This window comes from Schistocerca gregaria, chromosome 8 (assembly GCF_023897955.1).
Source record: "Schistocerca gregaria isolate iqSchGreg1 chromosome 8, iqSchGreg1.2, whole genome shotgun sequence".
NCBI lineage: Eukaryota > Metazoa > Arthropoda > Insecta > Orthoptera > Acrididae > Schistocerca > Schistocerca gregaria.
In genome coordinates, this window is record NC_064927.1 from 16,951,380 (window position 1) to 16,978,075 (window position 26,696).

Genomic DNA, 26,696 nt, shown 5'->3' on the forward strand with positions numbered 1-26,696 from the left:
AACAGACGGAATCGGTATAGGAGCAGCCGATACGTCTGGGCGAGTGGGTAGCGGAGGAAAACCTGCATCAGGGGAGGGTGACACCTGTTGTGAAGAAGCTACTGCAGGAGGCAGATAGGAAACAGTGGAGGAAGCTGCTGGCACAAGATCGGCAACCGTTAATTTGCGGCGCTGTGCTAGGCCATTTTTAAGCACAAATACCCGCTTAGGGCAATTAGCTCGAACATGACCATGTTCATTACATAGGAAACATGTACCAAGCTGCCCCTCATAAGTAAGATGTACACGATAACCACATACAATCAGATGGGACGGTATATTAGACTTAATATGCATTTCAACTGATCTGACACCATTATAAAATTGCAGCTTATGTTGTGCAGACCAACGTTCATTTCGAATTGACCGAACAGTACCATAACCAAGCAAAGCTTCCTTAAGATAGCTGTTGTCAACTTCAGGGGGTAAATTATAAACCCGAACTGTGGTATACGTAATTTCAGCATTTGAGACAGTAACACTGCTAACAGAACCATCCCTATGACGGAACGACACTTGCTCACCATGTTTAAGTAATATCTTATCCAGCAAAACCGAGTTCAACAATTTCACAAAAAAGCAGTATAATTCTGTATCAAAATACGCCGTATGTACCTGGTCCGATGTAATGCCAATCGTGTCCACAATCCATTCGTGAATATCCAACGATGTCGGTTGGACATTCCTGGTAGCCTTGTTAAACTGAAAACTGAGACTACACTTCCGCGGAAAAAAACCGGGAAGCCATAACACTTAATTAATGCGGCAAAAGCCGCAATACAACGCAAGACACAAAACAAACACTAAGGCAAAGAAACAACGAAAAACAGAAGACAAAGAAACGTCACACACAGAAGGTAAATATTCACAACCCGAGGGTAACGGCGGATCGAATACACAGCACGTCCGATCGCTGTCGCGTCTCAAGCGGAACTATCCATTAGGCCACACAGTCACTGACGACCAAGTGCAACTTGTATATGACTCATCTCGAAACGCTCACACCCCTGATAATTTGTGTTTTCGTTCTACTCAGCCGCTGCCCTTGCTCTTTCCCACCAATTCGTTACATTCAACCTCTTACGTGACCGACCAAATATAGACTGGGAAACAAGACCACACACTTTGTGCATACGGAATCGAAGGCAGGGCGTGCCTCGCCGCATTTGCCACGAAGGCCATTTGCTACTTCTGCAGAAGCGGCGGCGGCGACGACGACGACGACGACGACGACGACGACGACGACGACGACCGCGAGAGGCTCTGACATATGTGAGAAATACATCTATAAAATGTAATTCAGACTGCCTCGTCCCACCTTATGCTGTACCGCTTTGGCAAAGGCTTTATCTGCGCCATTCGCCTTAATCACATCTGAGAGTAATTCTTAATAAAAGGCATGTCGCTAATTGTTCGTCATCACAGATACTGTTTGCTATACGGCCACGACGCGCAACTGATTTCCAAAATTCAAGTTCTTCCTTTGAGGATGGAACTCACGACACTTGGTTTACTAGTCCAGTGCTCTACCACTGAGCTAAAGGGGCGCGTCCTAGCGGTACTTTTGCGTACTTCGTCCTTACGGTCATCTGGATCATCAGACTTCAGCTGACAACACTTCATATTACCGACTAATATTTGCAGCTATGGCGACCCATTACTGCTTGGCTACACATCTGACACGTAACCGATGTCCTCTCCAAACAACAACACTTGCATTTCAGAACATGTCTTTCACACATGTCTACAAAATCACCTTCACCTTCAAATACAGTTTCCTTGCGACTGACAGAGACTTAGGCAAAGTTTAAAGTTGCTTTTTCCATTACATCACGTTAATCAGAAAAACGGTAATTTACATCTGCAGCGGAACAAAATTCCGTTGCGCCCAGCGTGGGGCTCGAACCCACGACCCTGTGGTTAAGAGTCTCATGCTCTACCGACTGACCTAGTCGGGCTGCTTCGATGAATACTTGTCGGGCAGCACTTCCCACAGTACTCGTTTGGGTTGGGTGGTCCCATACAGAATCTCTCCATGCTGCCTAATGTCACGTACTTCACTTTTATTTCATAATCATTTCTGAGAGGTAAAGGAATTGCATGACAACCTGCAGAGCTAGTGGCGTCAAAATTAACACTCATACTTGATGTGACTCAAAAGGCGAACGAGTTACTTTCCGACGTTGTTTTAGATGTGCAAGTGCCAGTGGAAACTCGTGGTGATGCACTCTGCCGACCATTTCGCTAGTTAACACCGGTCTTGTAGTGTGTGTTTCAAGCTCAAGAGCATCTCCAAGCAGAAAATGGTCAACAGCAACATTCAGACGGTTTCGTACTGCTCAAATGCTACATTAAAACGCTATGTTTCTTTTTCAGAACTGATAAAACACGAGCGTGACAGCATTCGAACCTGTAATCTTCAGATCCGAAGTCCGACGCCTTATCCATTAGGCCACACAGTCACTGACGACCAAGTGAAACTTGTATATGACTCATCTCGAAACGCTCACACCCCTGATAATTTGTGTTTTCGTTCTACACAGCCGCTGCCCTTGCTCTTTCCCACCCATTCGTTACATTCAACCTCTTACGTGACCGACCAAATATAGACTGGGAAACAAGACCACACACTTTGTGCATACAGAATCGAAGGCAGGGCGTGCCTCGCCGTATTTGCCACGATGGCCATTTGCTACTTCTGCAGAAGCGGCGGCGGCGACGACGACAACGACGACGACCGCGAGAGGCTCTGACATATGTGAGAAATACATCTATAAAATGTAATTCAGACTGCCTCGTCCCACCTTATGATGTACCGCTTTGGCAAAGGCTTTATCTGCGCCATTCGCCTTAATCACATCTGAGAGTAATTCTTAATAAAAGGCATGTCGCTAATTGTTCGTCATCACAGATACTGTTTGCTATACGGCCACGACGCGCAACTGATTTCCAAAATTCAAGTTCTTCCTTTGAGGATGGAGCTCACGACCATTGGTTTACTAGTCCAGTGCTCTACCACTGAGCTAAAGGGGCGCGTGCTAGCGGTACTTTTGCGTCTTCGTCCTTACGGTCATCTGGATCATCAGACTTCAGCTGACAACACTTCATATTACCGACTAATATTTGCAGCTATGGCGACCCATTACTGCTTGGCTACACATCTGACACGTAACCGATGTCCTCTCCAAACAACAACACTTGCATTTCAGAACATGTCTTTCACACATGTCTACAAAACCACCTTCACCTTCAAATACAGTTTCCTTGCGACTGACAGAGACGTAGGCAAAGTTTAACGTTGCTATTTCCATTACATCACGTTAATCAGAAAAACGGTAACTTACATCTGCAGCGGAACAAAATTCCGTTTCGCCCAGCGTGGGGCTCGAACCCACGACCCTGTGATTAAGAGTCTCGTGCTCTACCGACTGAGCTAGTCGGGCTGCTTCGGTGAATACTTGCCGGGCAGCACGTCACACAGTACTCGTTTGGGTTGGGTGGTCCCATACAGAATCTCTCCATGCTGCCTAATGTCACGTACTTCACTTTTATTTCATAATCATTTCTGAGAGGTAAAGGAATTGCATGACAACCTGCAGAGCTAGTGGCGTCAAAATTAACACTCATACTTGATGTGACTCAAAAGGCGAACGAGTTACTTTCCGACGTTGTTTTAGATGTGCAAGTGCCAGTGGAAACTCGCGGTGACGGCACTCTGCCGACCATTTCGCTAGTTAACACCGGTCTTGTAGTGTGTTTTTCAAGCTCAAGAGCATCTCCAAGCAGAAAATGGTCAACAGCAACATTCAGACGGTTTCGTACTGTTCAAATGCTACATTAAAACGGTATGTTTCTTTTTCAGAACTGATTAAACACGAGCGTTACAGCATTCGTACATGTACTCTTCAGATCCGAAGTCCGACGCCTTATCCATTAGGCCACACAGTGACTGACGACCAAGTGCAACTTGTATATGACTCATCTCGAAACGCTCACACCCCTGATAATTTGTGTTTTCGTTCTACACAGCCGCTGCCCTTGCTCTTTCCCACCCATTCGTTACATTCAACCTCTTACGTGACCGACCAAATATAGACCGGGAAACAAGACCACACACTTTGTGCATACAGAATCGAAGGCAGGGCGTGCCTCGCCGCATTTGCCACGATGGACATTTGCTACTTCTGTAGAAGCGGCGGCGGCGACGACGACGACGACGACGACCGCGAGAGGCTCTGACATATGTGAGAAATACATCTATAAAATGTAATTCAGACTGCCTCGTCCCACCTTATGCTGTACCGCTTTGGCAAAGGCTTTATCTGCGCCATTCGCCTTCATCACATCTGAGAGTAATTCTTAATAAAAGGCATGTCGCTAATTGTTCGTCATCACAGATACTGTTTGCTATACGGCCACGACGCGCAACTGATTTCCAAAATTCAAGTTCTTCCTTTGAGGATGGAACTCACGACCCTTGGTTCATTGGTCCAGTGCTCTACCACTGAGTGCTCTGTGCTCTGTGTTTCACACATGTCTACAAAATCACCTTCACCTTCAAATACAGTTTCCTTGCGACTGACAGAGACGTAGGCAAAGTTTAAAGTTGCTATTTCCATTACATCACGTTAATCAGAAAAACGGTAACTTACATCTGCAGCGGAACGAAATTCCGTTCCGCCCAGCGTTGGGCTCGAACCCACGACCCTGAGACTAAGAGTCTCATGCTCTACCGACTGAGCTAGCCAGGCTGCTTCAGTGAATACTTGCCGGCAGCACGTCACACAGTACTCGTTTGGTTTGGGTGGTCCCATACAGAATCTCTCGATGCTGCCTAATGTCACGTACTTCACTTTTATTTCATAATCATTTCTGAGAGGTAAAGGAATTGCATGACAACCTGCAGAGCTATTGGCGTCAAAATTAACACTCATACTTGATGTGACTCAAAAGGCGAACGAGTTACTTTCCGACGTTGTTTTAGATGAGCAAGTGCTAGTGGAAACTCGAAGTGACGGCACTCTGCCGACCATTTCGCTAGTTAACACCGGTCTTGTAGTGTGTGTTTCAAGCTCAAGAGCATCTCCAAGCAGAAAATGGTCAACAGCAACATTCAGACCGTTTCGTACTGCTCAAATGCTACATTAAAACGGTATGTTTCTTATTCAGTAATGATAAAGCACGAGCGTGACAGCATTCGAACCTGTAATCTTCAGATCCGAAGTCCGACACCTTATCCATTATGCCACACAGTCACTGACGACCAAGTGCAACTTGTATATGACTCATCTCGAAACGCTCACACCCCTGATAATTTGTGTTTTCGTTCTACTCAGCCGCTGCCCTTGCTCTTTCCCACCCATTCGTTACATTCAACCTCTTACGTGACCGACCAAATATAGACTGGGAAACAAGACCACACACTTTGTGCATACGGAATCGAAGGCAGGGCGTGCCTCGCCGCATTTGCCACGATGGCCATTTGCTACTTCTGCAGAAGCTGCGGCGGCGACGACGACGACGACGACGACGACGACCGCGAGAGGCTCTGACATATGTGAGAAATACATCTATAAAATGTAATTCAGACTGCCTCGTCCCACCTTATGCTGTACCGCTTTGGCAAAGGCTTTATCTGCGCCATTCGCCTTAATCACATCTGAGAGTAATTCTTAATAAAAGGCATGTCGCTAATTGTTCGTCATCACAGATACTGTTTGCTATACGGCCACGACGCGCAACTGATTTAAAAAATTCAAGTTCTTCCTTTGAGGATGGAACTCACGACCCTTGGTTTACTAGTCCAGTGCTCTACCACTGAGCTAAAGGGGCGCGTGCTTCCGGTACTTTTGCGTACTTCGTCCTTACGGTCGTCTGGATCATCAGACTTTAGCTGACAACACTTCATATTACCGACTAATATTTGCAGCTATGGCGACCCATTATTGCTTAGCTACACATCTGACACGTAACCGATGTCCTCTCCAAACAACAACACTCTCATTTCAGAACATGTGTTTCACACATGTCTACAAAATCACCTTCACCTTCAAATACAGTTTCCTTGCGACTGACAGAGACGTAGGCAAAGTTTAAAGTTGCTATTTCCATTACATCACGTTAATCAGAAAAACGGTAATTTACATCTGCAGCGGAACAAAATTCCGTTCCGCCCAGCGTGGGGCTCGAACCCACGACCCTGCGATTAAGAGTCTCATGCTCTACCGACTGAGCTAGTCGGGCTGCTTCGGTGAATACTTGCCGGGCAGCACGTCATACAGTAATCGTTTGGGTTGGGTGGTCCCATACAGAATCTCTCCATGCTGCCTAATGTCACGTACTTCACTTTTATTTCATAATCATTTCTGAGAGGTAAAGGAATTGCATGACAACCTGCAGAGCTAGTGGCGTCAAAATTAACACTCATACTTGATGGGACTCAAAGGGCGAACGAGTTACTTTCCGACGTTGTTTTAGATGTGGAAGTGCTGGTGGAAACTCGCGGTGACGGCACTCTGCCGACCATTTCGCTAGTTAACACCGGTCTTGTAGTGTGTGTTTCAAGCTCAAGAGCATCTCCAAGCAGAAAATGGTCAACAGCAACATTCAGACGGTTTCGTACTGCTCAAATGCTCCATTAAAACGCTATGTTTCTTATTCAGAAACGATAAAACACGATCGTGACAGCATTCGAACCTGTAATCTTCAGATCCGAAGTCCGACGCCTTATCCATTTTTTTTTTTTTTTTAGGGCCTCCCATCACCCCTTTTAGCCCATCCTTGCGCTCTCCATAATTCGCCTTCCACGGCGTCGGCTTCTCACGCCATGTACATAACCATAAACTGATGAGACAAAGTTAATCCCTTTATCGTGGAGAAACTAATGTACCCCTTCTTTGGGCTTATTGATAATGTGAAAAAAGAATGAAGTCTTCAGTAGGTAGAAACAGAAGTTATGTTCAGTTTGTTTCCTTCTTCATCGCTGTTTTTTGTTGTCACACTTAAAGCAAATAGGCTTCCTTGACAAAGAAACGTCAGAGGGCATTCCGAAACTGCCTCTTCTCTCTGAAAATGCTTAAAAAGCAAACCATATTCGGTGAGAAGCAACTATTTATAATGGCTTCTTGAAAAATAAATTAATAAACGTTGAACTCAAAGAACGGCAATTCCGGTAAAAACTAAAATAATTTTTTTTTTCCACTATTGTAAAGTAAGTTAGTAGTGGTGAACACTCTCTTACGTTTGTCTTCTGTGTCCGCAGATATTTCTTGTTAATTCTTTTACATCAAGGTCTTGATTAAAAAATTTGCGTATGTTTCTTTATATTTACTAGTCTTCAGTAACATGTGATGCTCAGTTAGCAGATAGATCCAAAAATCCTCTTGGCTTTTCTCTTCCGTCGTGAAGAGGTAATGTACCGTTGCCGCTTTCAGCCAATTGACTGCGTTGCGTTTCGTGTTAGGAAAGGGTACATCATCCGGTGTCAAAAAGTCCGCAGGCGTTATAGCGTTAGGTGACGTTCGAAGGATGAGTGCCAGCTTTCGTCGGACATTCAGCCATATATCTTTAACCTTGTCACACACGAAACGATGTTCTTCGTTATCAATTAAACTACACGTTGCACACAAAGGCGAATCCGCTAAGTGGATCGTATGAAGTTTCGAGTTGGTTGCAACTTTCCTATTTACAACAAAGTACCATGTTGCTTTCAGATGAGTAGCTAAGTTACGGTTATGAATATTTGCCCATATCACTTTCCAGTTAGAACATGGATAGTTTTGTTCTATTTTGTCGTTCTTCTTTTCTCCCATCAATTTGCCATATATTTCTTTTACGTTTGTCATGTCTTTTTCCGGAATTCTTGAATGTAGGTAGCTATATTCTATTAAAAACCATCGTAAATGGTAAAGTCCGCTCGGTATGTGCTGCACATTAATGGGTGGAGAGAGGTCATCTGGAGCTATTTCAGATAGCAAGTGCGCGGCGATACAGCTGCCGGATTGTCTCCATTGTTGAAACGTATTGGATATGAACAGAGCCTGCAACTTTTTAGTAACATTCGTTAAGTTTAAGCCGCCATTACTAGTGGCGAGCGTCAGAGTGTCATACTGGATTTTAAATATGTGGCCACGGCTCACAAAATAGCCTGTTGCTGACATAATTTGTTTGGCGATGCCGGCGGGTATTGGCAGTATCTGGGCGACATAATTGACTTTGGAAGTAATAGAGACGTTCGCTAAAGACACTCTCTGAATTTCATTTAATTGTCGAATACTATGTGTCCGTACACTAGCTCGTATGGTAGTTAGTACTTGTCTATAGTTGGCCGAAAATACGAATTCTTCCTTTGAGGATGGAACGCACGACCCTTGGTTTACTAGTCCAGTGCTCTACCACTGAGCTAAAGGGGCGCGGCCTTCCATTAGGCCACACAGTCACTGACGACCAAGTGCAACTTGTATATGACTCATCTCGAAACGCTCACACCCCTGATGATACGTGTTTTCGATCTACACAGCCGCTGCCCCTTGCTATTTCCCACCCATTCGTTACATTCAACCTCTTACGTGACCGACCAAATATAGACTGGGAAAAAAGACCACACACTTTGTGCATACGGAATCGAAGGCAGGGCGTCCCTCGCCGCATTTGCTATGGTGGCCATTTGCTACTTCTGCAGAAGCGGCGGCGGCGGCGACGACGACGACGACGACGACGACGACGAGGACCGCGAGAGACTCTGACATATGTGAGAAATACATCTATAAAATGTAATTCAGACTGCCTCGTCCCACCTTATGGTGTATCGCTTTGGCAAAGGCTTTATCTGCTCCATTCGCCTTAATCACATCTGAGAGTAATTCTTAATAAAAGGCATGTCGCTAATTGTTTTGAGGATGCAACTCACGACCCTTTGTTTACTATACCAGTGCTCTACCACTGAGCTAAAGAGGCGCGGCCTAGCGGTACTTTTGCGTACTTCGTCCTTACGGTCGTCTGGATCATCAGACTTCAGCTGACAACACTTCATATTACCGACTAATATTTGCAGCTATGGCGACCCATTACTGCTTGGCTACACATCTGACACGTAACCGATGTGCTCTCCAAACAACAACACTTGCATTTCAGAACATGTCTTTCACACATGTCTACAAAATCACCTTCACCTTCAAATACAGTTTCCCTGTGACAGACAGAGACGTAGGCAACGTTTAAAGTTGCTATTTCCATTACATGACGTTAATCAGAAAAACGGTAATTTACATCTGCAGCGGAAGAAAATTCTGTTCCGCCCAGCGTGCTACTCGAACCCCCGACAGTGAGATTAAGAGTCTCATGCTCTAGCGACTGAGCTACCCAGGCTGCTTCGATGAATAATTGCCAGGTAGCATGTCACACAGTACTCGTTTGGGTTGGGTGGTCCCATACAGAATCTCTCCATGCTGCCTAATGTTTTCCTAACGTCACACTCGTCACGTACTTCACTTTTATTTCATGATCATTTCTGAGAGGTAAAGGAATTGCATGACAACCTGCAGAGCTAGTGGCGTCAAAATTAACACTCATACTTGATGTGACTCAAAAGGCGAACGAGTTACTTTCCGACGTTGTTTTAGATGTGCAAGTGCCAGTGGAAACTCGCGGTGACGGCACTCTGCCGACCATTTCGCTAGTTAACACCGGTCTTGTAGTGTGTGTTTCAAGCTCAAGAGCATCTCCAAGCAGAAAACGGTCAACAGCAACATTCACACGGTTTCGTACTGCTCAAATGCTACATTAAAATGGTATGTTTCTTTTTCAGAACTGATATAACACGAGCGTGACAGCATTCGAACCTGTAATCTTCAGATCCGAAGTCAGACCCCTTATCCATTAGGCCACACCGTCACTGACGACCAAGTGTAACTTGTATATGACTCATCTCGAAACGCTCACACCCCTGATAATTTGTGGTTTCGTTCTACACAGCCGCTGCCCTTGCTCTTTCCCACCCATTCGTTACATTCAACCTCTTACGTGACCGACCAAATATAGACTGGGAAACAAGACCACACACTTTGTGCATACGGAATCGAAGGCAGGGCGTGCCTCGCCGCATTTGCCACGATGGCAATTTGCTACTTCTGCAGAAGCGGCGGCGGCGACGACGACGACTACGACGACGACCGCGAGAGGCTCTGACATATGTGAGAAATACATCTATAAAATGTAATTCAGACTGCCTCGTCCCACCTTATGCTGTACCGCTTGGGCAAAGGCTTTATCTGCGCCATTCGCCTTAATCACATCTGAGAGTATTTCTTAATAAAAGGCATGTCGCTAATTGTTCGTCATCACAGATACTGTTTGCTATACGGCCACGACGCGCAACTGATTTCCAAAATTGGACTTCTTCCTTTGAGGATGGACCTCACGACCCTTGGTTTACTAGTCCAGTGCTCTACCACTGAGCTAAATGGGCGCGGCCTAGCGGTACTTTTGCGTACTTCGTCCTTACGGTCGTCTGGATCATCAGACTTCAGCTGACAACAATTCATATTACCGACTTATATTTGCAGCTATGGCGACCCATTACTGCTTGGCTACACATCTGACACGTAACCGATGTCCTCTCCAAACCACAACACTTGCATTTCAGAACATGTCTTTCACACAGGTCTACAAAATCACCTTCACCTTCAAATACAGTATCCTTGCGACTGACAGAGACGTAGGCAAAGTTTAAAGTTGCTATTTCCATTACATCACGTTAATCAGAAAAACGGTAATTTACATCTGCAGCGGAACAAAATTCCGTTCCGCCCAGCGTGGGGCTCGAACCCACGACCCTGACATTAAGAGACTCATGCTCTACCGGCTGAGCTAGCCGGGCTGCTTCGGTGAATACTTGCTGGGATGCACGTCACACAGTACTCGTTTGGGTTGGGTGGTCCCATACAGAATCTCTCCATGCTGCCTAATGTTTTCCTAACGTCACACTCGTCACGTACTTCACTTTTATTTCATAATCATTTCTGAGAGGTAAAGGAATTGCATGACAACCTGCAGAGCTAGTGGCGTCAAAATTAACACGCATACTTGATTTGACTCAAAAGGCGAACGAGTTACTTTCCGACGTTGTTTTAGATGTGCAAGTGCCAGTGGAAACTCGCGGTGACGGCACTCTGCCGACCATTTCGCTAGTTATCACCGGTCTTGTAGTGTGTGTTTCAAGCTCAAGAGCATCTCCAAGCAGAAAATGGTCAACAGCAACATTCAGACGGTTTCGTACTGCTCAAATGCTACATTAAAACGGTATGTTTCTTTTTCAGAACTGATAAAACACGAGCGTGATAGCATTCGAACCTGTAAGCTTCAGATCCGAAGTCCGACGCCTTATCCATTAGGCCACACAGTCACTGACGACCATGTGCAACTTGTATATGACTCATCTCGAAACGCTCACACCCCTGATAATTTGTGTTTTCGTTCTACACAGCCGCTGCCCTTGCTCTTTCCCACCCATTCGTTACATTCAACTTTTTACGTGACCTACCAAATATAGACTGCGAAACAAGACCACACACTTTGTGCGTAGGAATCGAAGGCAGGGCGTGCCTCGCCACATTTGCCACGATGGCCATTCGCTACTTCTGCAAAAGCGGCGGCGGCGACGACGACAGCGAGAGGCTCTGACATATGTGAGAAATACATCTATAAAATGTAATTCAGACTGCCTCGTCCCACCTTATCCTGTACCGCTTTGGCAAAGGCTTTATCTGCGCCATTCGCCTTAATCACATCTGAGAGTAATTCTCAATAAAAGGCATGTTGCTAATTGTTCGTCATCACAGATACTGTTTGCTATACGGCCACGACGCGCAACTGATTTCCAAAATTCGACTTCTTCCTTTGAGGATGGAACTCACGACCCTTGGTTTACTAGACCAGTGCTCTACCACTGAGCTAAAGAGGCGCGGCCTAGAGGTACTTTTGCGTACTTCGTCCTTACGGTCGTCTGGATCATCAGACTTCAGCTGACAACACTTCATATTACCGACTAATATTTGCAGCTATGGCGACCCATTACTGCTTGGCTACACATCTGACACGTAACCGATGTCCTCTCCAAACAACAACACTTGCATTTCAGAACATGTCTTTCACACATGTCTACAAAATCACCTTCACCTTCAAATACAGTTTCCTTGCGACCGACAGAGACGTAGGCAAAGATAAAGTTGCTATTTCTATTACATCACGTTAATCAGAAAAACGGTAATTTACATCTGCAGCGGAACAAAATTCCGTTCCGCCCAGGGTGGGGCTCGAACCCACGACTCTGACATTAAGAGTCTCATGCTATACCGACTGAGCTAGCCGGGGTCCTTCGGTGAGTACTTGCCGGGCAGCACGTCACACAGTACTCGTTTGGGTTGGGTGGTCCCATACAGAATCTCTCCATGCTGCCTAATGTTTTCCTAACGTCACACTCGTCACGTACTTCACTTTTATTTCATAATCGTTTCTGAGAGGTAAAGGAATTGCATGACAACCTGCAGAGCTAGTGGCGTCAAAATTAACACTCAGACTTGATGTGACTCAAAAGGCGAACGAGTTACTTTCCGACGTTGTTTTAGATGTGCAAGTGCCAGTGGAAACTCGCGGTGACGGCACTCTGCCGACCATTTCGCTAGTTAACACCGGTCTTGTAGTGTGTGTTTCAAGCTCAAGAGCATCTCCAAGCAGAAAATGGTCAACAGCAACATTCAGACGGTTTCGTACTGCTCAAATGCTACATTAAAACTGTATGTTTCTTTTTCAGAACTGAAAAAACACGAGCGTGACAGCATTCGAACCTGTAATCTTCAGATTCGAAGTCCGACGAGTTATCCATTAGGCCACACAATCACTGACGACCAAATGCAACTAGTATATGGCTCATCGCGAAACGCTCACACCCCTGATAATTTGTGTTTTCGTTCTACACAGCCGCTGCCCTTGCTCTTTCACACCCATTCGTTACATTCAACCTCTTACGTGACCGACCAAATATAGACTGCGAAACAAGACCACACCCTTTGTGCATACGGAATCGAAGGCAGGGCGTGCCTCGCCGCATTTGCCACGATGGCCATTTGCTACTTCTGCAGCAACGGCGGCGGCGACGACGACGACGACGACGACGACGACCGCGAGAGGCTCTGACATATGTGAGAAATACATCTATAAAATGTAATTCAGACTGCCTCGTCCCACCTTTTGCTGTACCGCTTTGGCAAAGGCTTTATCTGCGCCATTCGCCTTAATCACATCTGAGAGTAATTCTTAATAAAAGGCATGTCGCTAATTGTTCGTCATCACAGATACTGTTTGCTATACGGCCACGACGCGCAACTGATTTCCAAAATTCAACTTCTTCCTTTAAGGATGGAACTCACGACCAGTGGTTTACTAGTCCAGTGCTCTACCACTGAGCTAAAGAGGCGCGGCCTAGCGGTACTTTTGCGTACTTCGTCCTTACGGTCGTCTGGATCATCAGACTTCAGCTGAAAACACTTCATATTACCGACTAATATTTGCAGCTATGGCGACCCATTACTGCTTGGCTACACATCTGACACGTAACCGATGTCCTCTCCAAACAACAACACTTGCATTTCAGAACATGTCTTTCACACATGTCTACAAAATGACCTTCACCTTCAAATACAGTTTCCTTGTGACTGACAGAGACGTAGGCAAATTTTAAAGTTGCTATTTCCATTACATCACGTTAATCAGAGAAACGGTAATTTACATCTACAGCGGAACAAAATTATGTTCCGCCCAGCGTGGGGCTCGAACCCACGACCCTGAGATTAAGAGTCTCATTGTCTACCGACTGAGCTAGCCGGGGTGCTTCGGTGAATACTTGCCGGGCAGCACGTCACACAGTACTCGTTTGGGTTGGGTGGTCCCATACAGAATCTCTCCATGCTGCCTAATGTTTTCCTAACGTCACACTCGTCACGTACTTCACTTTTATTTCATAATCATTTCTGAGAGGTAAAGGAATTGCATGACAACCTGCAGAGCTAGTGGCGTCAAAATTAACACTCATACTTGATGTGACTCAAAAGGCGAACGAGTTACTTTCCGACGTTGTTTTAGATGTGCAAGTGCCAGTGGAAACTCGCGGTGACGGCACTCTGCCGACCATTTCGCTAGTTAACACCGGTCTTGTAGTGTGTGTTTCAAGCGCAAGAGCATCTCCAAGCAGAAAATGGTCAACAGCAACATTCAGACGGTTTCGTACTGCTCAAATGCTACATTAAACGGTATGTTTCTTTTTCAGAACAGATAAAACACGAGCGTGACAGCATTCGAACATGTAATCTTCAGATCCGAAGTCCGACGCCTTATCCATTAGGCAACACAGTCACTGACGACCAAGTGCGACTAGTATATGACTCATCTCGAAACGCTCACACCCCTGATAATTTGTGTTTTCGTTCTACACAGCCGCTGCCCTTGCTCTTTCCCACCCATTCGTTACATTCAACCTCTTACGTGACCGACCAAATATAGACTGGGAAACAAGACCACACACTTTGTGCGTACGGAATCGAAGGCAGGGCGTGCCTCGCCACATTTGCCACGATGGCCATTCGCTACTTCTGCAAAAGCGGCGGCGGCGACGACGACGACGACGACGACAGCGAGAGGCTCTGACATATGTGAGAAATACATCTATAAAATGTAATTCAGACTGCCTCGTCCCACCTTATCCTGTACCGCTTTGGCAAAGGCTTTATCTGCGCCATTCGCCTTAATCACATCTGAGAGTAATTCTCAATAAAAGGCATGTCGCTAATTGTTCGTCATCACAGATACTGTTTGCTATACGGCCACGACGCGCAACTGATTTCCAAAATTCGACTTCTTCCTTTGAGGATGGAACTCACGACCCTTGGTTTACTAGACCAGTGCTCTACCACTGAGCTAAAGAGGCGCGGCCTAGCGGTACTTTTGCGTACTTCGTCCTTACGGTCGTCTGGATCATCAGACTTCAGCTGACAACACTTCATATTACCGACTAATATTTGCAGCTATGGCGACCCATTACTGCTTGGCTACACATCTGACACGTAACCGATGTCCTCTCCAAACAACAACACTTGCATTTCAGAACATGTCTTTCACACATGTCTACAAAATCACCTTCACCTTCAAATACAGTTTCCTTGCGACTGACAGAGACGTAGGCAAAGTTTAAAGTTGCTATTTCCATTACATCACGTTAATCAGAAAAACGGTAATTTACATCTGCAGCGGAACAAAATTCCGTTCCGCCCAGCGTGGGGCTCGAACCCACGACCCTGACATTAAGAGTCTCATGCTATACCGACTGAGCTAGCCGGGGTCCTTCGGTGAGTACTTGCCGGGCAGCACGTCACACAGTACTCGTTTGGGTTGGGTGGTCCCATACAGAATCTCTCCATGCTGCCTAATGTTTTCCTAACGTCACACTCGTCACGTACTTCACTTTTATTTCATAATCATTTCTGAGAGGTAAAGGAATTGCATGACAACCTGCAGAGCTAGTGGCGTCAAAATTAACACGCATACTTGATTTGACTCAAAAGGCGAACGAGTTACTTTCCGACGTTGTTTTAGATGTGCAAGTGCCAGTGGAAACTCGCGGTGACGGCACTCTGCCGACCATTTCGCTAGTTATCACCGGTCTTGTAGTGTGTGTTTCAAGCTCAAGAGCATCTCCAAGCAGAAAATGGTCAACAGCAACATTCAGACGGTTTCGTACTGCTCAAATGCTACATTAAAACGGTATGTATCTTTTTCAGAACTGATAAAACACGAGCGTGATAGCATTCGAACCTGTAAGCTTCAGATCCGAAGTCCGACGCCTTATCCATTAGGCCACACAGTCACTGACGACCAAGTGCAACTTGTATATGACTCATCTCGAAACGCTCACACCCCTGATAATTTGTGTTTTCGTTCTACACAGCCGCTGCCCTTGCTCTTTCCCACCCATTCGTTACATTCAACTTCTTACGTGACCTACCAAATATAGACTGCGAAACAAGACCACACACTTTGTGCGTAGGAATCGAAGGCAGGGCGTGCCTCGTCACATTTGCCACGATGGCCATTCGCTACTTCTGCAAAAGCGGCGGCGGCGACGACGACAGCGAGAGGCTCTGACATATGTGAGAAATACATCTATAAAATGTAATTCAGACTGCCTCGTCCCACCTTATCCTGTACCGCTTTGGCAAAGGCTTTATCTGCGCCATTCGCCTTAATCACATCTGAGAGTAATTCTCAATAAAAGGCATGTTGCTAATTGTTCGTCATCACAGATACTGTTTGCTATACGGCCACGACGCGCAACTGATTTCCAAAATTCGACTTCTTCCTTTGAGGATGGAACTCACGACCCTTGGTTTACTAGACCAGTGCTCTACCACTGAGCTAAAGAGGCGCGGCCTAGAGGTACTTTTGCGTACTTCGTCCTTACGGTCGTCTGGATCATCAGACTTCAGCTGACAACACTTCATATTACCGACTACTATTTGCAGCTATGGCGACCCATTATTGCTTGGCTACACATCTGACACGTAACCGATGTCCTCTCCAAACAACAACACTTGCATTTCAGAACATGTCTTTCACACATGTCTACAAAATCACCTTCACCTTCAAATACAGTTTCCTTGCGACCGACAGAGACGTAGGCAAAGATAAAGTTGCTATTTCTATTACATCACGTTAATCAGAAAAACGGTAATTTACATCTGCAGCGGAACAAAATTCCGTTCCGCCCAGGGTGGGGCTCGAACCCACGACCCTGACATTAAGAGTCTCATGCTATACCGACTGAGCTAGCCGGGGTCCTTCGGTGAGTACTTGCCGGGCAGCACGTCACACAGTACTCGTTTGGGTTGGGTGGTCCCATACAGAATCTCTCCATGCTGCCTAATGTTTTCCTAACGTCACACTCGTCACGTACTTCACTTTTATTTCATAATCGTTTCTGAGAGGTAAAGGAATTGCATGACAACCTGCAGAGCTAGTGGCGTCAAAATTAACACTCAGACTTGATGTGACTCAAAAGGCGAACGAGTTACTTTCCGACGTTGTTTTAGATGTCCAAGTGCCAGTGGAAACTCGCGGTGACGGCACTCTGCCGACCATTTCGCTAGTTAACACCGGTCTTGTAGTGTGTGTTTCAAGCTCAAGAGCATCTCCAAGCAGAAAATGGTCAACAGCAACATTCAGACGGTTTCGTACTGCTCAAATGCTACATTAAAACTGTATGTTTCTTTTTCAGAACTGAAAAAACACGAGCGTGACAGCATTCGAACCTGTAATCTTCAGATTCGAAGTCCGACGAGTTATCCATTATTCCACACAATCACTGACGACCAAATGCAACTAGTATATGGCTCATCGCGAAACGCTCACACCCCTGATAATTTGTGTTTTCGTTCTACACAGCCGCTGCCCTTGCTCTTTCACACCCATTCGTTACATTCAACCTCTTACGTGACCGACCAAATATAGACTGCGAAACAAGACCACACACTTTGTGCATACGGAATCGAAGGCAGGGCGTGCCTCGCCGCATTTGCCACGATGGCCATTTGCTACTTCTGCAGCAACGGCGGCGGCGACGACGACGACGACGACGACCGCGAGAGGCTCTGACATATGTGAGAAATACATCTATAAAATGTAATTCAGACTGCCTCGTCCCACCTTTTGCTGTACCGCTTTGGCAAAGGCTTTATCTGCGCCATTCGCCTTAATCACATCTGAGAGTAATTCTTAATAAAAGGCATGTCGCTAATTGTTCGTCATCACAGATACTGTTAACTATACGGCCACGACGCGCAACTGATTTCCAAAATTCGACTTCTTCCTTTGACGATGGAACTCACGACCCTTGGTTTACTAGACCAGTGCTCTACCAATGAGCTAAAGAGGCGCGGCCTAGTGGTACTTTTGCGTACTTCGTCCTTACGGTCGTCTGGATCATCAGACTTCAGCTGACAACACTTCATATTACCGACTAATATTTGCAGCTATGGCGACCCATTACTGCTTGGCTACACATCTGACACGTAACCGATGTCCTCTCCAAACAACAACACTTCCATTTCAGAACATGTCTTTCACACATGTCTACAAAATCACCTTCACCTTCAAATACAGTTTCCTTGCGACTGACAGAGACATAGGCAAAGTTTAAAGTTGCTATTTCCATTACATCACGTTAATCAGAAAAACGGTAACTTACATCTGCAGCGGAACAAAATTCCGTTCCGCCCAGCGTGGGGCTCGAACCCACGACCCTGAGATTAAGAGTCTCATGCTATACCGACTGAGCTAGCCGGGCTGCTTCAGTGAATACTTGCCGGGCAGCACGTCACACAGTACTCGTTTGGGTTGGGTGGTCCCATAGAGAATCTCTCCATGCTGTCTAATGTTTTCCTAACGTCACACTCGTCACGTACTTCACTTTTATTTCATAATCATTTCTGAGAGGTAAAGGAGTTGCATTACAACCTGCAGAGCTAGTGGCGTCAAAATTAACACTCATACTTGATGTGACTCAAAAGGCGAACGAGTTACTTTCCGACGTTGTTTTAGATGTGCAAGTGCCAGTGGAAACTCACCGTGACGGCACTCTGCCGACCATTTCGCTAGTTAACACCGGTCTTGTAGTGTGTGTTTCAAGCTCAAAAGCATCTCCAAGCAGAAAATGGTCAACAGCAACATTCAGACGGTTTCGTACTGCTCAAATGCTACATTAAAACGGTATGTTTCTTTTTCAGAACTGATAAAACACGAGCGTGACAGCATTCGAACCTGTAATCTTCAGATCCGAAGTCCGACGCCTTTTCCATTAGGCCACACAGTCACTGACGACCAAGTGAAACTTGTATATGACTCATCTCGAAACGCTCACACCCCTGATAATTTGTGTTTTCGTTCTACACAGCCGCTGCCCTTGCTCTTTCCCACCCATTCGTTACATTCAACCTCTTACGTGACCGACCAAATATAGACTGGGAAACAAGACCACACACTTTGTGCATACGGAATCGAAGGCAGGGCGTGCCTCGCCGCATTTGCCACGATGGCCATTTGCTACTTCTGCAGAAGCGGCGGCGGGGACGACGACGACCGCGAGAGGCTCTGACATATGTGAGAAATACATCTATAAAATGTAATTCAGACTGCCTCGTCCCACCTTATGCTGTACCGCTTTGGCAAAGGCTTTTTCTGCGCCATTCGCCTTAATCACATCTGAGAGTAATTCTTAATAAAAGGCATGTCGCTAATTGTTCGTCATCACAGATACTGTTAGCTATACGGCCACGACGCGCAACTGATTTCCAAAATTCGACTTCTTCCTTTGAGGATGGAACTCACGACCCTTGGTTTACTAGTCCAGTGCTCTACTACTTTTTTTTCTTTTTTTTTGTTTTGTCTTTTTTTTTCTTTTTTTTACCTTTTTTTGTTTTTCTTTTTATTTTTTATTTTACTTTTGGGCCTCCCTTCTCCCCACACAGCCCATCCATTCGCTCTCCTTTTATGCCTTCTTCGGCGAGCTTCTATGCTATATCGACTGATTTTTTTTCAAATTTACTGTGACAGTTAGGGAAATGAAATGATGTTTGGCTTCTTCGCCATGTGAGGCTTCTCCTCCGTAGAACTGAAAATTGAAAAATTAAGGCTTCTTGGGAATTAATAAAATGTCACTCTTGCTTCATACTGAAAAATATTAAACAAAAATAGAAAGATTGTAACTGAGGAACACGTGCAAGAAGCTTCCACTGCATTGTGTGCAACGAAACCACCTTCCGATATTACCGAGATCCTGGAAAATCATCATAGATGAAAGTAGTTGCTGGAGATATGGGGTTCATCCAGCAGTAAGTGTGAAGCCGCAGTGCCGTTTCGGGGTTCTGTCCGAGGCCTTCACGGCTACCGTAGCGGCCCTGGGGCACACGAAGTCCCCACCGTACTTCACCCTCAACAGCGATCCCCTACTTTGGCCTGTGACTACATTTTTCGTAGACGAGGGCTATTAAGATGTTTATCCAATCCCTTGTCTCTGAAACAGAATGTGTAACATGTTACCAAAAGTTTTTTTGTGGTCCCTGCGCGTACATATCTGATAATATTTTGCTCGTTCGTATAATTCGTATTCTAAAACACGGTCATTGCCGTGTTCAGATATAACGTAATGTACATAATTGCCAAACAACCACAACACAGCATTGGTTTTTTGGACAGGGAAGAAAACACCATCGGGGAAGAGTAATTTTTCAACATTGATCTCAGTACTAACAGTTCTGGTTATAAAGGCTACCCGCCGTTGGAGTCCCCTCCATATTTCGGCGTATCCGCCACAGAGAAAGCGGTGGATCAATGTGTCAACTGCGTCACATCGGGTGCACACAATCGTGTCACTAAGACCAATGGAGTGCAACTTTTCGTTAGTGGAAACTACGTTATTAATAACTCGGTACCAGGTTGCCTGAATGTCGGAAGACAGTTCACGATTACTAATATTTTTCCAAATTCTTTTCCAGTCTTTGTCGGGATATCTGCACTCCATTTTGTTGACATGTTCTTTCGTTGTTAAGAGTTCCATTAATTTCCTGCAATTCCTTGATTGTGGATTCGTAACAATACTGTCCATGTAGCTAATCTCTAAAAAGAACTGGCGAATATATTTCAATTTATAATTAATTCCGCCTATATTTATGGGTGGACGTAAATTTTCTGGCTGTAGGAGTCGATACAGCCTGGCTGTAATACTATGTGGATGTTTTTCTATAATTTGTAGGGTCCTCTTTATATATAACGCCGTAGTCTTCCGCCATATATCTGTTAAACCTAGGCCCCCTTCAGCGGAAGGTAACGTAACTGTACCGACTGCTACTCTAAAAATATTTCCTGTCCATATAAATCGGCAAATGATACTCATTATACGTTTGGCAATGGGTTTCGAAACTGGCAATATTTGACCTATATATATAGCTTTTGATAAAATGGACCAATTAATTATTCTGATTCGTTGTTTAATGTTCAGATGTCTGGTCTGATTGAGTATTGTGGCTCCTCTGATTGTATCCAGTACTTTCTTCCAATTGTAGGTCATGGTCTGAAGCGGACATCGGTAAAAGGTGACACCCAGAGCAGTGTGACGATCGACGGAGCGTGCCCATTCCAAACGGACATCTTGAAGACCTTTAAGATTTAAAAACGAACTCTTCACCTCGTTAACCCTAGCGCCTGTAGCTTCACAAAAGATCTGAATATTCGTAGTTAATTTCTCTAAATCTTCGTTACTACGAATAACCACTCCAACGTCATCAGCATATGCATTGGTGACGTTGTTAACGCCAGATATCGTGATGCCCTCAAGATCGACATCGAGTCTCCTTAGTAAAGGCTCCAGTGCAACAACATACAGGAGCATTGACAAAGGACTTCCCTGCGGGACGCCGTTGCGAATTTCAATGGGTGGAGTGAAATGCCCATTTACAGACACTTGTGTTTGGAGTCACTGAGCTAAAGAGGCGCGGCCTAGCGGTACTTTTGCGTACTTCGTCCTTACGGTCGTCTGGATCATCAGACTTCAGCTGAAAACACTTCATATTACCGACTAATATTTGCAGCTATGGCGACCCATTACTGCTTGGCTACACATCTGACACGTAACCGATGTCCTCTCCAAACAACAACACTTGCATTTCAGAACATGTCTTTCACACATGTCTACAAAATCACCTTCACTTTCAAATACAGTTTCCTTGTGACTGACAGAGACGTAGGCAAATTTTAAAGTTGCTATTTCCATTACATCACGTTAATCAGAGAAACGGTAATTTACATCTACAGCGGAACAAAATTATGTTCCGCCCAGCGTGGGGCTCGAACCCACGACCCTGAGATTAAGAGTCTCCTGGTCTACCGACTGAGCTAGCCGGGGTGCTTCGGTGAATACTTGCCGGGTAGCACGTCACACAGTACTCGTTTGGGTTGGGTGGTCCCATACAGAATCTCTCCATGCTGCCTAATGTTTTCCTAACGTCACACTCGTCACGTACTTCACTTTTATTTCATAATCATTTCTGAGAGGTAAAGGAATTGCATGACAACCTGCAGAGCTAGTGGCGTCAAAATTAACACTCATACTTGATGTGACTCAAAAGGCGAACGAGTTACTTTCCGACGTTGTTTTAGATGTGCAAGTGCCAGTGGAAACTCGCGGTGACGGCACTCTGCCGACCATTTCGCTAGTTAACACCGGTCTTGTAGTGTGTGTTTCAAGCGCAAGAGCATCTCCAAGCAGAAAATGGTCAACAGCAACATTCAGACGGTTTCGTACTGCTCAAATGCTACATTAAAACGGTATGTTTCTTTTTCAGAACTGATAAAACACGAGCGTGACAGCATTCGAACCGGTAATCTTCAGATCCTAAGTCCGACGCCTTATCCATTAGGCCACACAGTCACTGACGACCAAGTGCAACTTGTATATGACTCATCTCGAAACGCTCACACCCCTGATAATTTGTGTTTTCGTTCTACACAGCCGCTACCCTTGCTCTTTCCCACCCATTCGTTACATTCAACCTCTTACGTGACCGACCAAATATAGACTGCGAAACAAGACCACACACTTTTTGCATACGGAATCGAAGGCAGGGCGTGCCTCGCCGCATTTGCCACGATGGCCACTTGCTACTTCTGCAGAAGCGGCGGCGGGGACGACGACGACCGCGAGAGGCTCTGACATATGTGAGAAATACATCTATAAAATGTAATTCAGGCTGCTTCGCCCCGCCTTATGCTGTACCGCTTTGGCAAAGGCTTTATCTGCGCCATTCGCCTTAATCACATCTGAGAGTAATTCTTAATAAAAGGCATGTCGCTAATTGTTCGTCATCACAGATGCTGTTAACTATACGGCCACGACGCGCTACTGATTTCCAAAATTCGACTTCTTCCTTTGACGATGGAACTCACGACCCTTGGTTTACTAGACCAGTGCTCTACCAATGAGCTAAAGAGGCGCGGCCTAGTGGTACTTTTGCGTACTTCGTCCTTACGGTCGTCTAGATCATCAGACTTCAGCTGACAACACTTCATATTACCGACTAATATTTGCAGCTATGGCGACCCATTACTGCTTGGCTACACATCTGACACGTAACCGATGTCCTCTCCAAACAACAACACTTGCATTTCAGAACATGTCTTTCACACATGTCTACAAAATGACCTTCACCTTCAAATACAGTTTCCTTACGACTGACAGAGACGTAGGCAAAGTTTAAAGTTGCTATTTCCATTACATCACGTTAATCAGAAAAACGGTAATTTACATCTGCAGCGGAACAAAATTCCGTTCCGCCCAGCGTGGGGCTCGAACCCACGACCCTGAGATTAAGAGTCTCATGCTCTACCGACTGAGCTAGCCGGGCTGCTTCGGTGAATACTTGCCGGGCAGCACGTCACACAGTACTCGTTTGGGTTGGGTGGTCCCATAGAGAATCTCTCCATGCTGTCTAATGTTTTCCTAACGTCACACTCGTCACGTACTTCACTTTTATTTCATAATCATCTCTGAGAGGTAAAGGAGTTGCATGACAACCTGCAGAGCTAGTGGCGTCAAAATTAACACTCATACTTGATGTGACTCAAAAGGCGAACGAGTTACTTTCCGACGTTGTTTTAGATGTGCAAGTGCCAGTGGAAACTCACGGTGACGGCACTCTGCCGACCATTTCGCTAGTTAACACCGGTCTTGTAGTGTGTGTTTCAGGCTCAAGAGCATCTCCAAGCAGAAAATGGTCAACAGCAACATTCAGACGGTTTCGTACTGCTCAAATGCTACATTAAAACGGTATGTTTCTTTTTCAGAACAGATAAAACACGAGCATGTCAGCATTCGAACCTGTAATCTTCAGATCCGAAGTCCGACGCCTTATCCATTTTTTTTTTTTTTGGACGCTTCCCCTTTTTTTTATGAAGTAATTTATTTATTTTACATATATTTGTTCATATCACATAGGACGCCCTCCAGGCGAAAAAAAAAATTATGTGGAATTACCATCAGTAACATATAAAATAGAAAGGGAATTATAGGAATTAAAGAAAACGCCCTCCTGGCAGAACAGACAAGCAGCCTCCGCGTCCCGCCAACTTGTGGGTAGACGCACACCGAATCCCACGGCAGTCAGGCATGTTCCAGGCACGTCTTCACGAAGAATATTGCATTTTCCGGTACATGGGACTGAGTCCTGGTATTACACACTCTCATTGAAGTCATCTTCTCATACCTGGGACACCCCAGCTGCAGGGGGGATCGAAGAAGGCACTACCCAAAAAGTTGGCATAGTACTGACGGTATCGCGGATGGTGCATGAGAAAAGTAAAGCGATCTTGCAGGAATGTCCAAAAATCAAGAACACTCTTATCACCTTCATGGAACAAATAAGAGATCGAGAGACCTTTTATCCAGATCACAGCGTTGGTCTTCGTACTTGGGAAGTATGTCTCATATGGGAACAGAAGAGATTTCGGTGTAATGGCATGGGGAGCCGTACGTAGAAGAAAGGCAAGCATCTTCTGAATCAGCTGCCACACCTCTGCAGAAGATCCACACATCAGTCGATGTTCGTCCGTATCAAGCGTTTGACAGCGAGGACACAGCGGCGAATCTGTCATTTTTATGGCATGTAGACGAAGTTGTGTCATGTATTTTCCATTAACGACCAAATACCAGGTCGCACGTGCGCTCGTGTCTAGGTATATATGGTGTACAGAACGCCATACCACGGGCCATGCGATCGTAGGATATCGCCTTTCCACAACATTCCGAGTGTGATTTCTCATCATGATTCAGTAAACATCACGTGCCATAGGGGGTCTGGTACTAGGCAAGTCGGCATGGACATAACTGTATTCGATGAAAAAGGTCCGGATATGTGAGAGAGGGGAAGAAATATGGGCTACTGCGACGGGTGCCACTCGAGAGGGAGGGGCCACTTCATCAATCAGGCTTCCCGATAATCCGTTTCGGCGGCGGATCCACGATTTAACCATCGTACTTACATAAAGGGCAGCTGCTCTCGCTCGGACGTTGACAAGGCCGAGGCCGCCATCTCGAGGAGGAAGTGTCAGCGTGTCGTAGCGGACTTTGAAGATAAGACCCGCGCTAACAAAGTAGCCGAACGCCGCCTGAAGTCTGTGTGCCATTGCCTTTGGCATCGGTAAAATCTGTGCTAAATGGGGTAGTCGCGAGACTAGATGAGTGTTAACAAAATCCACCCTTTGTAACATGTCCAATGCTCTCAGGTGGTTGCCACGAACGTTCGTGCGGATAGCTTGAAGCAGGCGTTTGTAGTTAAATGAGATCGTGCGCTGTATATCACGCGTGAAGGTGATCCCCAAACATTTGAGCTTGTCCACTAATGGCAATGGTGCCACACTCTCAGCTGGAAGGCCTCTACCGACGGGCATAGCACTAGATTTCGTCAAGTTCACACGGCTGCCCGCAGCAGCCCCGTACTGGTTGATCCACGCCAGTGCCTCTCGCACTTCATCCTCCGATAGAACCAAGAACACCAAGTCATCTGTATAGGCGCGGCAGATGAAAGAAGACCCCCTCATTGTTATGCCTGTCAACCGGCTCCTCAAACCGTGTAATAGTGGCTCAAGGGCAATGGCGAAAAGCAGCATCGACAGCGGACATCCTTGACGGACCGACCGCATGACGTTAATAGGGCCCGCCACACGGCCATTGACCAGCACCCGCGACGTGGCACCTCGGAGAAGCTGCAAGACGAGGTGTATAAACCTGTGGGGAAAGGCCATCCGTCGGAGTACGTTTTCGAGAAAGTCATGACTCACTCTATCAAAGGCGTGGTCGAAGTCCACTGTCACTAAGGCACCACGACTGCGACAGGTCATGGTCAGGGCTATAACGTCACAGTAATCGCTGAGTGCCGTCTGAATGTTACTATCACCTCCAAAGCACGTTTGATCCAGAGAGATAACTTGAGGGACGACGCGCCTAATGCGAGCGCCAAGAATCCGGGTAAAAATCTTGAAGTCACAATTTAACATGGTCAGCGGCCGATAATGTTCCACTCCTCGACCTCCCGATGGCTTGGGGACCGGGATAAGCAAGCCTTCTACGAATTCGGGTGGGAGAGGAAAGTCAGGGTTCATCAGTTCTTCATACATCGCAGTCCAGCGTGAGCCCATGATGTCATGAAATGTGCAGTAAAACTCCAGCGGGAACCCATCTGGACCTGGGCTTTGTTTGCCGCACCCTTATGAAGAGCATCGGCGACGTCATCAGCCGTAATTGTCGCCGTGAGAATCTCCGCAGCAGACTCGTCCAGGGTATCTGTCAAGGAACGGAGGACATCAGACATTACCGCCACGTTCCGGTCCTCTGCTGCATAGAACTCGTTGTAGTGATCCACAAAGGCTCTTATGATGTCATTCTGGGACGTCAATCGACGACCATCTGGCATGTCGAGGGCGTTGATCAACTTTCTACGACACCGCTGCTTCTCTCGGATAACATGATGCATGGACGGGAGCTCTCCTGGTACACATTCGTGACATCT

General features: G+C 45.9%; 9 non-coding genes across 9 annotated transcripts; all 9 read right to left on the reverse strand.

Moving 5' to 3' along the window:
- Positions 1-3,409: 3,409 nt before the first annotated feature.
- On the reverse strand, positions 3,410-3,482 carry Trnak-cuu (transfer RNA lysine (anticodon CUU)). The gene has a single exon. It is a non-coding gene; the product is annotated as a tRNA-Lys (tRNA).
- A 1,235-nt stretch (positions 3,483-4,717) lies between these two features.
- Positions 4,718-4,790, reverse strand: Trnak-cuu (transfer RNA lysine (anticodon CUU)). Its single transcript has one exon. It is a non-coding gene; the product is annotated as a tRNA-Lys (tRNA).
- A 1,419-nt stretch (positions 4,791-6,209) lies between these two features.
- On the reverse strand, positions 6,210-6,282 carry Trnak-cuu (transfer RNA lysine (anticodon CUU)). The gene has a single exon. It is a non-coding gene; the product is annotated as a tRNA-Lys (tRNA).
- A 4,560-nt stretch (positions 6,283-10,842) lies between these two features.
- On the reverse strand, positions 10,843-10,915 carry Trnak-cuu (transfer RNA lysine (anticodon CUU)). The gene has a single exon. It is a non-coding gene; the product is annotated as a tRNA-Lys (tRNA).
- A 2,933-nt stretch (positions 10,916-13,848) lies between these two features.
- Positions 13,849-13,921, reverse strand: Trnak-cuu (transfer RNA lysine (anticodon CUU)). Its single transcript has one exon. It is a non-coding gene; the product is annotated as a tRNA-Lys (tRNA).
- A 1,433-nt stretch (positions 13,922-15,354) lies between these two features.
- On the reverse strand, positions 15,355-15,427 carry Trnak-cuu (transfer RNA lysine (anticodon CUU)). Its single transcript has one exon. It is a non-coding gene; the product is annotated as a tRNA-Lys (tRNA).
- Positions 15,428-18,354: 2,927 nt separating this feature from the next.
- On the reverse strand, positions 18,355-18,427 carry Trnak-cuu (transfer RNA lysine (anticodon CUU)). Its single transcript has one exon. It is a non-coding gene; the product is annotated as a tRNA-Lys (tRNA).
- A 3,539-nt stretch (positions 18,428-21,966) lies between these two features.
- On the reverse strand, positions 21,967-22,039 carry Trnak-cuu (transfer RNA lysine (anticodon CUU)). Its single transcript has one exon. It is a non-coding gene; the product is annotated as a tRNA-Lys (tRNA).
- A 1,425-nt stretch (positions 22,040-23,464) lies between these two features.
- Trnak-cuu (transfer RNA lysine (anticodon CUU)) lies at positions 23,465-23,537 on the reverse strand. The gene has a single exon. It is a non-coding gene; the product is annotated as a tRNA-Lys (tRNA).
- Positions 23,538-26,696: the final 3,159 nt, after the last annotated feature.